This window comes from Anopheles coluzzii, chromosome 2 (genome assembly GCF_943734685.1).
Source record: "Anopheles coluzzii chromosome 2, AcolN3, whole genome shotgun sequence".
Classification (NCBI taxonomy): Eukaryota; Metazoa; Arthropoda; class Insecta; order Diptera; family Culicidae; genus Anopheles; species Anopheles coluzzii.
Window position 1 is genome coordinate 79,725,692 of NC_064670.1, and position 15,646 is coordinate 79,741,337.

A 15,646-nucleotide genomic window follows, 5' to 3' on the forward strand; every position below is an offset into this window, starting at 1 on the left:
TCTTAGGAACATCCAAGACAGACATATTTGGTACTCCGGTCAAAGGTACCATCGACAGATTAATTCGACATGGAAACACTGATTGGTTCATACAAAAATAAAAAAAAAAAACGTAAGTTTATTCGTTCTCCCAAATAAATAATCATTATAGTCCTATAATTCCTTTGTTTTTAGCCAATACAAGCAACGGAAAAGGTATTGCACCTGATCCAGCTGGTTGGAACATATCCATGTCTGTGGAAGGATTCCGAGCGGCAGTATAAAAACCACGAAATACGCCACCAGGCTTGGCGAGAAATTGGAGCAGTGCTAGACGAAAAACCAGAGAACGCCCAGGAAAAATGGAAAAAAAACCTGATGAACACCTACAGACGCACCAAAAAAGAAATTGCACGAAGCCAAACAACCGGCTCCACACACTTTCCCACTCCAGGAAGAGATCGGTCATCCAGCAGCGCCTTTCGATTTCCTGTTGATTTTCTTCTTCCTCCTCTTCAATAAGAAGTATCATTAAAGTAGCCACTTCAGAAGCAATAGCTGGTAGAAGTTGAGTTTGATCAATTTTATTGTCGTCCTTAACAAAACAATAAAACATAAGGAGCAAACGAACTGTTGTGTATGCACACCAGCAGTGTATACAGTCATTATCCGATATACGCTATCGCACGGGACCGAGCGCAATAACGTATCTCGAGTTTTTTTACAATTCGGTAATATTAACCGATAGAGAATTGATCTCAAGTCACAAGGCTCACAAGCCTTGAAAATTTTTTGCGAAGTACTGCTTGTTCTTCAGCTCCAACGAACTATAAAGATACATCTCATGTAACATGTACCTAGTGTAAGCGCCAAAACGGTAGGAAACCTAGCGAGGATTAAAAACATCTTGTCTTTCAACAAATTTATATGAATAAATCATAACATCTTTTTGTGCCTTAAAAAAAAAATATCTCGAGTTTTCGCGTATAGCGGATTCCTATGGAAAAATAGTTTACACTACCGGTTCAAGGGTTGAAATATAGCGTCACATAGCGCGTGGCCACGGAGCTGAAAAAATGTTGAAAAATTTTTCAACTTTGTCAAAATTGCTTGTCAACTGCAAAAAAGAGCTTTTCTCGTGGCCGCACCAAAAACATACACAAGAGCGACAAAAAGCTCCAACATCTGAATATCATCGATATTTTGTTTAAAAAGCACTTACTAGGTACATAAATTAATTAGAATCATGCATTTTAGCATTATTATCATAACAATGGGTCACAACTGCGCCAAATAGCTGTTTGTTTACGCTTTTTCACGATCGCCAGATTTTGTCAACTTTTGTCAACTTTTTTTCCTGGCTGCTCCAGGTTACAAAATTTTGACAAAAGCTCAAAAAAGTGACAAAAGCTCACATTTTGAAAAATTTGTCAGCATTTTGTCACTCCCGTGGCCTTTCGCTTACAGAGTTTTGCATTGAAGTTTTTTGTTATAAAACAGGTATCTTTTGCACAAATTTAATGCAAAATGCATTAAGAACACTAAGGAAATTCAAAAAGAGCATAAAGTATTTCAAATATTTAAAATATTTGCAAAAAACAAATGGAGCTGTCAAATTTAGAGGAATTGCGTACTGCGAATTCGCGTATATCGAGTATCGCGTACTGCGGATAATTGCTGTACACTGTTTGATGGGCACACCTGCCAAACTATATACATCGATGTACAGGCGCACCAGCCGTACATGCACCTCCATCATCATCCAAGCCGCCGTAGACGGAACGAGCTTGTGACGGCATCGGGTATTCGCTTCGAGACAGCTAACTGAGGAACTTAATCGTTTTATTGAGCTAAATTAATAAAAGAAATTATTTGTGAACAAGAAATAAAACACGAACCAATCAATCGCTACAAGTATAAACACAAATCCATCATAAATGACAAGCGCAGTATGACTGCTAACCAAACTAGCATAGCTGGGCTCCCAAACGATAGCTACATTCCGCAACTACATTTGACATTAAGAGCAAAAGAAATTGGTAGCTGTCATTTGTAGCCGCATACAAGTAGCTATCATCTAGCCGTAGCTTGAGACTGCGCATCGTGTATTAACTGTAGCAATAGACGATGCGCAATCTCAGATTGCTTATATTTATTTGTCAAACGGATCGGTTTGATAAATTATCTGCCAAAAAAAATTATATTAAAAAATATTGAAAAAGGGCCTACCCGCAAAACAAATTCGAGCAATCTGCGAGCTCGCATGAGACCTTGCACTCCATTCAACTTCATAGCCCCAGTGCTTTAGCCTTTAGGCCCGTATCTGTGCTCAATCGGATGCGATTTTACAGTCGTTGTCGCTAAATTTTGACTCTAACTCACCTATTTTTGTCTCGAAAGCACCAAACTTTGACAGCGTGTCAAGATTTTTGCCTCGAAGGCATCGATTTTTGACAGTGCGCATCAATTTTCGCCTCGAAGGCATCAATTTTTGACTGTGAGTCAATCGCTTTTTTTACAAAATTTTAAGTAATTTATGAAACTGTGTGTTCTGAAATGATTGAACTTAAGGTAAGTAGTGAATAATTTTGCTAATAGAATTTAAATTAAAACAATTGTTTTGCCAGTTTTGGAAGTTTTACTGGAACGAAAAAATTGGCACGTATTTTGAGCTGTAAACAAAAGCTTTAGTATTTCTAAAATTTGATATTTTTTTTCTCAAGAAACACTCAAATTACATAGTGTTTATACGGGTTTGATTACGTTTGCTAGTTTTATTTTAGTCCTACGTTGTGTTACAAATTACAAAGTTTTAGTGAAGTTAATGAAAAAATGGCTAAACAAAATCCGTGGTGTTTTAAGTGTTGCGCACAAGTACGTCTTTCTCTTCTCGAGTTCACGAAGCGTCTGTCTTCTCCTTACAAAAAATGGTAGTGATGAGCGTCACCGCGGAATCGATCATTCCGTGCGGATCGGAACTGTATCCCTCACTGAGCTGTCAAAATATGACCCAAGCAGCAAATTCTCCTAAACAAAATGTATGACAAGTTCAAATCCAAACACATAGTTTTTGTATTTTATATGAGTTATGGAATAACAATTGTTAAAAATCTGCTTGATTATCTTGTAAAGTTGTCATTATTCCTACTAGAGTCAAAATTTGATGACTTACAGACAAAAATAGTAAACTTTAAATTAAATTGAATTTCTCAGTAAACTTTAAAATAATTGGATGTGCACTGTCAAAAATTGATGCCTTCGAGGCAGAAATCGATGCGCACTGTCAAAAATTGATGCCTTAATGCAAAAATTAGGTGTCAACGACTGTATCGGAAGGCCTGTCAAAATTTTATTTGAGAATTGACAAATAACGTCGAACGTGCGATTTCGTCGTACAACGGAATTTAAACAAAATTGATTTTGTCGGACGCCGCATCCGATTTTATCGGTCTAACCAAATGTATGGTATTTTGTAGGAACAATCTCAACTTAATTTGTCATAATCGTTATATTTTTAAAATCATCCAAATAATCGCTATCTTATACGAAAAAGCGTTTGACAGCACGTGCGATAAAATCGCATGCGATGGAGCACAGACACGGGCCTAAAGGCAAAAGCACTGGGGCTCAAGGATAATGTATTTAGAAGGTTGATTTTTATCGCTTTTGCTGGGCGACATTGTGGGGGACATCTGTCACTCTCTGTATACAAATTTCATTACCCCGCGCCAGTCCTCCACGATTTTTATAACGGAGCCCCCGGAAGAGAAATGTCAAGTCGAGAAATGTCATTTTGCTCTGAACAACTTCACCTTGTCATTTATAACACCTTTCTGGGGCTATGAAGTTGAATGGAGTGCAAGGTCTCATGCGAGCTCACAGATTGCCTGAATTTGTTTTGCGGGTAAGCCCTTTTTCACTACCTAATGTTCTTAATGTACCTTGGTGCAAACGTTACCCGGCGCTCTAGCACCAATCGAACACGACATCGAACATGAAAAATGTATGGGATTTGACATGTTTGTCTTGTTTGTTTGTGTCTGACAGTGCACCTCCATATGATTATAACCGTACACGATGCGCAGTCTTAGATTGCGCATATATTCATGTTATCAAAAAATATGTCATTTCGCGTAGCCAACCATGAGCTATAAACGTCATTTCCATACATTTTCAGATTGCGCCAAGATTGCGCATAAATTTTCAAGATTTAATGTCCGAGATATATAATTTTTTTTGACCGATAAATATATCAAACCGACACATTTGACAGATAAATATATGCGCAATCTGAGATTGCGCATCGTCTATTGCTACGGTAAGGGTTTGTTCGTGTCGGATGTCGTGTTCGATTGCTGCTAGAGCGTCGCCTTAGGCAGCGCTCTAGCAGCAATCAAACACGACATCGAACATGAAAAATATATGGGATGTGACTTGTTCGATTTGATAACCAGCAAATTGAACATGTCAAATCCCATACATTTTTCATGTTCGATGTCGTGTTCGATTGCTGCTAATCGAACACGGCACGAGCAATCTGTTCGATTGCTGCTAGAGCGCTGCCTTAGAATTGTTTAGTTCGTTCGGTGTGTTCAGCGGGGTCACCTAGAAAATGTGTTTATTCCAATCGTCCGTGTTGCCAACTAGATCATCTTGACGAATCACCCACATCTGCCATTTGTATTCTTTTGAATCGAGAGGTCGCTATTTTCAAGACAGCTGTCGTGGTACGTTTTTGTGTGTGAAGGATGAAGTGACGCTTTGTTTTGTGAAGCCGTATAATTTAGGCAATCATAGCAGGTAAATTATCTACAATTGCTTGGTCAATTTCTCGGTAAACTTTAAAATAAATTGAGAATATTTCCATATCGCCTCAGTGATTTCCATCGATATTCAGTGCCTACTAAATGAACGTTTAATCAGTGTGTATGTTCCTATAATGCGATTGAAAGACGAGAGTGGAATGTGAAATGTGTTTCGTTTTACAGCATATAACGCCAATTCCAAGATATGCGGTTTCTGGAATCTGACAGTGCCTTAAGCAGAATGTCGAATAGAAATCCGATAGTTTTTTTCATGTACATTCTATCTTCAACAGTAATCATATTTAGGGTAAACGTACCTATAGTGGTGCTAGTACCAATAGTAATGGTATTGCATTAAAATGCGTCTCATACGATACATTAACAGTAGTTAAGTTATTTATGATAGTGTGAAATGTTCTCTAGCCTTTTACAAAGGATTTAAAAATGAAATGGGGCCATTCCGTTTTTAGTGACCGAAAAATCCATTATTTTGTGAAAGTTATCGACATTTTTCCAAAATCCTTAGGATTTCATAACGATACTTATATTCTTTTTATAATAACATAACAACGCAATTATTAGTTTTTTAGCATAATTGTTATCAAATGATATTGTTTTATTCAAATTCATTGGCTTTTGACCATATTTACCTATTTTTAAATGTTTTTTACGATAGTGCCATTACAGGGTTTTCAATGATATTATTGACGTGTTCAGCGAGTTGTTGATTCGTTCGGGCATATAATTGACACTTTCAGCGAGATATTGAATTGTTCGGAAGCAGGCGTTGACAAGTTCGGCGATACTATAGAGCTGTCACTTTCGTACCCCTTGGACTGCAGCTTGGATCATTCTCATCAGAAGGTAAACAAACGGTTTTCGTAAAAATATGTTTGTTTTAACTAATTCATGAATTAAACAGCTTGGGGAATGATTATTAGCTACTTTTAGGACTTTTCAGAATGAAAAATTGAACCCTGCGGCACAGTGTGTACACGAAACAAATGACAACACTACAGAATTGCTGAACTTGTCAACGCCTGCTTACGAACAATTCAATATCTCGCTGAAAGTGTCAATTATATGCCCGAACGAATCAACAACTCGCTGAACATGTCAATAATATCATTGAAAACCCTGTATAGGTACGCCAAACAGCATGTTCCTATAGTGGTCCTAGTACTAAAATCAATAAAAACAGCTAATTTTAGATTTTTTTCGACGACATTTTTGACATGTCGTACTGTTTTCATTAAAATAAGCCACAAAAATTAGTTTTCTGTAAGTAATTTGTGAAACAAAAGGCCAAAATTCGCTTATCTGGCTGAGTGAAAAATCGACTTCAAATCGAGCAAACTCTTCTGAGTATGGGTTGACGACAGGTGTTATGCAGTACTTCAGTCTGTTGTGGACAGACCGCTGCCTCATCCTGAGGGCTCGCCGTTGACAGCAGGGCTGTCATCCGGTGACGTCTTCAGTGAGGATCGCGGCGCGAGCAGGACCAGCCGTCCTCTCCCCGCATTGCGTGTGTGTTGTTTATATTATTTATTACCAATGTTAATTGTACCCATACCAAAGATAGTGACAAAATATATATTCTGTTTGTGCCGTACACACCACCGTCCCTTGTTACATTTGTGCGGACACAACAGTGGCGACGAGGATGGGATCCTCCTCGCGTAGGGGGGGATCCTACAAAGGACCGACGCAGCACGGAGGTCACCATCGCGGTTCCACCATCGCGCAACCGCCATCGCGCAGGATGGGCACGCTTGGGCTTGCGTGAAGCCCTGAAGGGATCCTCACTCCGCTGCAGCACTATACCGGACAAAGCGAGGGGACATTCCGCTTTGGACCGTCGTCACACGGCATCACCGCCGCCCGCTGCAGCGTCATCGGACACACTGGTGCAGTATTGTCGTGCGCGGCATCACGGCCGCCCTTGCTGCACCAGCATCATCGTCGAGCCCGGTGAGCAGGCACAGTGCTGAGGCATATCGGCTGCCCCCTGTCCATCTTCATCGCCGGCGCTCCAGCTGCACAGGTGCATCTCGACGGCGGCACCACTGTTGCCCCTGTGCAGCAACATCGTATGTGTCCCGGGTCACAGTCGTCGTGCGCGGCATCACGGTCGCCCCCTGTGTACCCTCATCATCATCGTCAACGTCATCATCATCCTGCGCGCCCTGCACAGCAGTTCACCGGCAGCGACATCACGGTCGCCCCTGTGCAGCGGTTCCGGCTGAGCGGTCGAAGCGCGCGCGGCACCACGGCCGCCCCCTGCTCAGCCGCACAGTGACGCCCCATCGGCAGCAGCATCCGGGAGAGCTGCCTCATCATCATCGGCGTCAGGTGCAACAGCCATCGACAGCGGCAGGATTATCCGCTACTGTTGCACCATCAACAACAACACCAACAACAACACCACAGCGGCTGCAACGGAACGAGCGACCGCAGCACATCGGCTGCCCCCTGTTGCAGCCCGCAACGCTCATCCCATTCGAGCGTTAGACACGGAGGCCGGTCATCACTCTCCCCCGTTTTACACAGCGCCACTTGAGCCGTACGCTTGCCACGCCGGTTTTAATTACATTAAAACCGCTGCGTCGGCTTAAGCCGTACCGGCCTATTAAAACGGGGAGATGTTGTGGACAGACCGCTGCCTCATCCTGAGGGCTCGCCGTTGACAGCAGGGCTGTCATCCGGTGACGTCTTCAGTGAGGATCGCGGCGCGAGCAGGACCAGCCGTCCTCTCCCCGCATTGCGTGTGTGTTGTTTATATTATTTATTACCAATGTTATTTGTACCCATACCAAAGATAGTGACAAAATATATATTCTGTTTGTGCCGTACACACCACCGTCCCTTGTTACATTTGTGCGGACACAACAGTGGCGACGAGGATGGGATCCTCCTCGCGTAGGGGGGGATCCTACAAAGGACCGACGCAGCACGGAGGTCACCATCGCGGTTCCACCATCGCGCAACCGCCATCGCGCAGGATGGGCACGCTTGGGCTTGCGTGAAGCCCTGAAGGGATCCTCACTCCGCTGCAGCACTATACCGGACAAAGCGAGGGGACATTCCGCTTTGGACCGTCGTCACACGGCATCACCGCCGCCCGCTGCAGCGTCATCGGACACACTGGTGCAGTATTGTCGTGCGCGGCATCACGGCCGCCCTTGCTGCACCAGCATCATCGTCGAGCCCGGTGAGCAGGCACAGTGCTGAGGCATATCGGCTGCCCCCTGTCCATCTTCATCGCCGGCGCTCCAGCTGCACAGGTGCATCTCGACGGCGGCACCACTGTTGCCCCTGTGCAGCAACATCGTATGTGTCCCGGGTCACAGTCGTCGTGCGCGGCATCACGGTCGCCCCCTGTGTACCCTCATCATCATCGTCAACGTCATCATCATCCTGCGCGCCCTGCACAGCAGTTCACCGGCAGCGACATCACGGTCGCCCCTGTGCAGCGGTTCCGGCTGAGCGGTCGAAGCGCGCGCGGCACCACGGCCGCCCCCTGCTCAGCCGCACAGTGACGCCCCATCGGCAGCAGCATCCGGGAGAGCTGCCTCATCATCATCGGCGTCAGGTGCAACAGCCATCGACAGCGGCAGGATTATCCGCTACTGTTGCACCATCAACAACAACACCAACAACAACACCACAGCGGCTGCAACGGAACGAGCGACCGCAGCACATCGGCTGCCCCCTGTTGCAGCCCGCAACGCTCATCCCATTCGAGCGTTAGACACGGAGGCCGGTCATCACTCTCCCCCGTTTTACACAGCGCCACTTGAGCCGTACGCTTGCCACGCCGGTTTTAATTACATTAAAACCGCTGCGTCGGCTTAAGCCGTACCGGCCTAATTAAAACGGGGAGATGTTGTGGACAGACCGCTGCCTCATCCTGAGGGCTCGCCGTTGACAGCAGGGCTGTCATCCGGTGACGTCTTCAGTGAGGATCGCGGCGCGAGCAGGACCAGCCGTCCTCTCCCCGCATTGCGTGTGTGTTGTTTATATTATTTATTACCAATGTTAATTGTACCCATACCAAAGATAGTGACAAAATATATATTCTGTTTGTGCCGTACACACCACCGTCCCTTGTTACATTTGTGCGGACACAACACAGTCAATATTTTCATCAACCAAATTCATACATTTTTTACGATCAAATTACGAAAGATATCATTATTATGGCAGTAATACATGCTATTCATACGAAAACAGCCTCAAAACTAAGTTATATTGATACTATACACTGTTTTGAGGCATCTTTGTTTACCACCACTATAGGAACGCAATACGACGACTATAGGAACCATACCACCATTATAGGTACAACGAAGCAATCACAAAAATATGTATTTTTTCGTAGATTCGATGTGTTTTATGGTTTTATGGTTTTATGGTAACACCATTATAGGTACAACGAAGCAATCACAAAAATATGTATTTTTTCGTAGATTCGATGTGTTTTATGGTAAAAATTGTTTTGATTGCGAAGATAAAACATATTCCAACTGTTATGTGTTGAAATATTCAGAAATTGTCGTTTCTGACACTTTAAATCCATTAAAATACATCTGTACCATCACAAATTGCACCACTATTGGTACATTTACCCTATATCCGATTATAGGATATAATTCGTGGTGCAAAATGGTAACTAGTGTTGGGTCAAGTAGCTCTTTTGCAAGAGCGGAGCGCACCGCTCTCGCTATCTAAAGTGTGGGGTGCGCTTGAGGTAGCTCCGCACATAGCGCTGCACACAGGAGCGATTGTGCGATGCGCTCCCAGGAGGAAAGCTTCGCACAGAAAATGATGGCTTGCATAAATCCAGGCCTTAACTTGCGAATTGTGAGCGGAATGCGCCAATTATTTTTACTTACCTGTTTGAAAGAAAATATTTTCTTATGATTTATGCAAGCTAGTGTTGGGTAAAGTAGCACAATGAAGTGTGCTGTGCGTACATGCACGCACATCTCAGTGTGCAGTGCACATTTCGCACTGTGCGCGCTCTCCGCGCTGTGCGCGCACTCCGCACTGTGCCCGCACTTCGCACTTTTCGCACAGTGCGAGCACAATCCGCACGGTGTGCGCACTTTTCGCACAGTGCGTGCGTACTCCGCACTTTACGCACGCTTCGCATAGTGCGAGCACACTTCGCTCAGTGCAAGCATATTTAGAAAATTTCGTGCAGTGCTTCACTTTGTACTGTGCGAGCACACTTCGTACCATGTTATAGGAAGTCAGTTGGTGTAGTACTGAGCATATTTTGACAAACCGCCTTTTAGCATTAGCATCAGTTAGCATTAGCGACTCCGATGCGTTGGTGCAACGAGTTGAAGTCGGGGCGAATCAAATGTCCATAAATCGCTTGCATACATACCACACACATGCCGATCAATCGCACAATCGCAAAGCAGTGGCTCCGAGTACAAGCACAGACACGTTTCATCTCAACCAAATTCAAGAGAAACCTCAACTCACTGGAGCGTCGTTTACCTACGACCTTCACAATTCATAGTTGTTTTAAAGAGACGCGTGCTTGGTACCAGCCGATTTTTCCTGATAATTTTTACGGCTACGGACCGCTGTGTTGATATTGTGTTTCGGGGCCTTTAAATTTTTGTCTGTGTTGTGTGCTTGTGGTTGTGTTACGGGTTTTCGATGGTGGTCAAGCGCAGCGTTCTGTGCATTCGATTCTCGCAGAAAATGTCTCCGCACAGTTTCGGTGTGCTCGTGCACCGGCCATCTATGCACGTGCACACTGGCAAAGAATTATGTTTCTCGCTCTACCCAATGCCTTGGGCCAACGATGATTAAATTGTATTGTTTTCAGCTTTGCGCGTGTATTTCAGCGAACTGCGCTTTCGCCATGCGTAAAAGGGTGGAAAAGAAGAGCGAGGAATGAAGTGCAGCTTCTCTCTCTCTCTCTGTCTCTCTCTCTCTCTGTGTCTCTCTCTGTCTCTCTTTCTGTCTCTCTCACTCTCTGTCTCTCTCTCGCTCCTGGGAGCGCATCGCACAATCGCTCCTGGGAGCGCATCGCACAATCGCTCCGGGGAGCGCATCGCACAATCGCTCCTGGGAGCGCATCGCACAATCGCTCCTGTGTGCAGCGCTCCGTGCGGAGCTACCTGTTTTTCCTGTGGGCAGTGCGGGAGCGCGCACAATAAGAAGAGCGGAGCGATTGAGGTACCTCTTTCGCTCTTGACCCAACACTACTTGTACAGGCAAAGAGCGGGTAATTTTTATCATGGTGTGCGTAAAAACCTAGAGTTAAGCCGATGGAAGATTTCCTAGGGTTAACAAAGGGGGAGGGAACGGTTACCACCACTACAAACAACGAGCGGGATATTTTGTCATGGTGTGTGTAAAAACCTAGAGTTAAGCGGATAATCGGTGTGAAATACACGGAGGCGAGAGCGCGTTTAGGTTTCGACACAGTTTTGGCACTAACACAGTTACACATGTGGAAATGTGTGCGTTCATTTTCGGCCAGCTCGCTCAGTTTGATCTGCTCGCAGCGCTGTGCTGATCCCTACGGACAAAGAGCGGGTAATTTTTATCATGGTGTGCGTAAAAACCTAGAGTTAAGCCGATGGAAGATTTCCTAGGCTTAAAAAAGGGGGCGGGAACGAGTACCACGGTTCTCTCCCGCTCCCATATAAAATACACGGTGCGCTCTCTCAATGCTCGCGCCCATGCGCGAGCATCCTTTCGTGTGCTTGTGTTTGTTTCTTTCGTGTTGCGCTGTGTGCGTTTCTTTCGTTCAGCGATCGCTCACACTTGCTGCGTATTTTTTTTTGTTATCTAAAGCTAAACAAAAATAACAAACACGAGTAGATTTTTTTTTTCATCACTTTATTGAAACATTTACACAACTTTACACGATTTCACACATTTACGTAAGTTGATACACAATATTTGACTAAAATAAAATTGATCGCTCCATCATGCGCGATGTACATAACATGCATTACGAATCATTCGCGCAGCTTCATTTGAATTCGCACAACACTTGAACACTTAAACACATTACAAAATCATAACATGAATCGTCCAGGACTTAGGCTGACGCACGTGCGGCCGCTCGCTGCCGATCCTTGAGCTGTACTGACGATTTCGTGTGGTAGCAAGAACGAGAGCACACAGAGGAACTTTCGATGCAGCAGTGCAAGCGAGACACCGACATCAGCACAGCGCTGCGAGCAGATCAAATTGAGCGAGCTGGCCGAAAATGAACGCACACATTTCCACATGTGTAACTGTGTCAGTGCCATAACTGTGTCGAAATCTAAACGCGCTCTCGCCTCCGTGTATTTCACACCGATTATCCGCTTAACCAAGGTTATTAGGCTCTATACAGGTTACGACAGAGCTCTTGAACAGGTCCCCATTTTGAATATCTTGTTTACAATTTGTCTGTCAAAATCGCCGCCAATCAGCTGATGCTTAGCATAAACAACAGAGATAAGTTAACGGAAGACAAAACTTTTGCGTACTTCTTCAATAAACTAAAACATATCCCACAGTGAATATAATTCTATATTTTACCTCAGCATAGCCGATCATAGAGACCCGGTATATGGTCGATCCTTACAGCTTTGCCGTAATTCTTCTTTTACAACAATCAGCTGCTAAGGCGACTGTGAGAAATAATGCAGAGGGCAAAGTTTTCAAACGCGTATGCTGGTTCTACAAAGTGAATGTAGGATTTCAATGAATGGCCCACGATCGAACGATTAACGTCGATTCTATAACATAACATGGTTATCTGAGGAGCAACGACTGAGTGCAGGAGCAAGTGCGGAAAGCCACTATGGTTGCCGGACCGGGCGGGCAGTGAACCGGCTGATCGGACAATGGACTAATCATACAATGACATAAGCAGGTCGGTCGACCGATGTCCAGACCAGAGAGTGGATCCTACGGTGCGCTCAGCATTAGGTGACTGATAATATAACTGACTCTGGCCAGTTCAGCGCTTGATGGGGAATCAGGTGGGTATCAGGTGTGCATTAAACCCAATGTTTACAAGTCAATCCGTCATCTAGACGTATTGATGTAACCGTGCTGACCGCTCAATCGGACGCTTGTTGGTTTCAGTCATTTGGCTAAAAATCGCGCTTTGCTCACGAGGCACGTAATAAACATGATATACGAAGCGACCAAGAAGTGTAATATGCTACTTCACACAGTAAAGGATTTAGGGTGCCGGGAGCCTTAAGCGGTAACTAGTCCAATTATCGTTGAAGCCGCCACTACTTTCACATTGTTGATTGATATTATATTTTGATATGCGAGCTCTGCGCGTGTGTGCAGATTCAATTGTGATTATGGAATTAATATTTTTATTCTTCTTTGTAGGACAACAAGAGGATTGGTTGGTCTGGTTACACATCTCCCATCACACATGCTAAGAGAAACCCGGTACATGATGTCTTGTTACACTTGGTCCAGTCTACTTGAACATAGCTAATTTTACTATTTGCATGAAGCTAAATTATAAAAATGTTGCGAGTAATCATTCAAAATAAACGCATCGGTAATAGTGATGGGCGAGTCGACCCGAACCTCTCGGGTCGGAGCCATCAGTAAGCGACCCGGAGTTGTTCGGGTCGACCCGAAAAGTACAAGTAGGTTCAGTAGGTACAACGACTCCGGTAGGTGCAAAAAAGCATAAGCGACTCTGACCCATTGGTGCAACGAGTTCGGGTCGGGTGGGGCCAAGGTGGGCTCATCCCGACCCGCTGGTGCAGCGAGTTCGGGTCGGGTCGTGGCAAGATAGGTTCAATCTGACCCGACCCGACCCGAACTTGCTGCACCAACGGGTCGGAATCTCTTATGCTCTCTCGCACCTACTCATCATTCGGGTCGACCCGAACTCGTTGCACCCACGGGTCGGATTTGATTCCGTTTCCGATTCCGACTGGCTCGCACCCGACTCCGGGTCGGGTCGTGAAATGAATCGTATGACCCACCACTAATCGGTATATCACTTGTCGTTGTTACTGCTGTTAGAAGTGCAGTGTAAATATTTTAAAAATGCCGCATGTATGTCCCGAAGGATAATAGAGGATCACCCACGGGGTGGGAAGCAACGTATTCAAGAGAGATGTGCGGCAGAATAACGTTGTTTGATCTACAGTCTAACCGTAGCTTATGGCTCACATTATAGTCAGGGTATGACTTCCATTATATACCAAATAATCACACACAATCATTGATCTACACATTAAAATTTTACTCACAAAAGAAGATGAATAAGAATAATGCCACTTCAAGCTCATATAAAAAGTTAGTTTTAAACCTTATTGGTTCGAAAAAGTTTAATTCAATCCTATATAGTGGCCGTTATTGAAAGGGTCCTAAAGTGCATGCTAACATGTTTCTTACCGCTGGGGGACCCCGGTATCACCAAGACATCACTGGTTCCATATTTAATAAAAAAAATTATCTAGGTGAACTAATTTAAATAAATTCCGTTTAAGTATCCCTTATCATTGAATGAATGTTTATGAAGAACTAATATGTTTGTCATATTTTTCTCCTATACGTTGCTGACGTGTGATACACTTATTCGGCGGCATGGAAATTTATGGAATCGCTCAGCACATTTACTTAAATCATGTTTAGGTTTTATTGAAATTTACAAAAATCTGATCCGATTTACAAAAAAATGGTATATGTTTGCATAAATTAATAAAAAAACAAGGTTTTTTGTGTAAGTGGTTGTCTATTCATCAATCCACCCTTGTAATTGTATTGGAATACAGGAATCTGAGGTACATCAAGTAGGGAATAATACATAAAACAAAAGTATATAAGTACATAAAATTCTATTAACTTATACTAAAATACTATAACATTGTTACTGAAGATTAACATATTGTCTAACTTGTGATTTTTTTCATTTTTTTTGCTTCTTTGGTTATGCTGTGTAAACTTTCTTTTTTTTCGTTCCAGCTGTTCAGCTGCTGCTTTTAAATTTAAGTATCGCATACGCACAATCACTCGTTGCTTTGCAAAACAGCGAATTATATCCAGAGGAAGTTCATTTACGTGTTTTTTAATCTTTGAAGCTATTCTTTCTGTTATACGTTCACCACCCATAATACTTCCTTCTGGATTCATTTTCAAAAATATTTGTTCCATTTTTTTCCCCAGTCTCAAAAATGCATCAGATGGTTCAATTAATCCACCACACGACAAATGTTGAACAAAAGATGGAGGCTGACTGTAGCTGTGCTCATCTTTTTTCTTAAATGTGTGTTCACCGAGATTTAAGTGTAAAAACTGAGCATTATATTTTTTTGCTAACCATCCAAGAATATATGATAATCCGTCGGCTTCTTGAGCAGGCAATTCTACACTAGTATCACTGACGGAACTAAGTGCACTAGCATCTTGAAACAAAAATTTATTTGCTTCTTCCATAGCTCTCTCATCTGGTAAATGGGAATCGATTTCGGCTTGATCAAACATGGTAGCTGATACGAAAAATTCGTCAGGCTTAGGATCAGCTACAGCGCTTTCTGTTGTTATATACTGATCGTGCTCACTATTCATAGCCTCAACTGTTGTGGTTTGGTTTTGCAAAATACTAGGTGTTTTCCCCAAAATAATAGTACGTATTCGATATACACAGCTTAGTGGAGAAGGATGGTCATAGGCTCCTCCCATTTGCCTTATTTGCGAAAATAAATTCTAATACGTCCTGGTTTAACTGAAAAATAAAAAAAAAACTTTACTGAATACAAAACTCTAAATACTTAAATATTGCTTACTTTATGTGTGCAGATGAATTGTATATCATGTTTTTGTTCATATCTGCAAAAACCATTTGCAAAGAC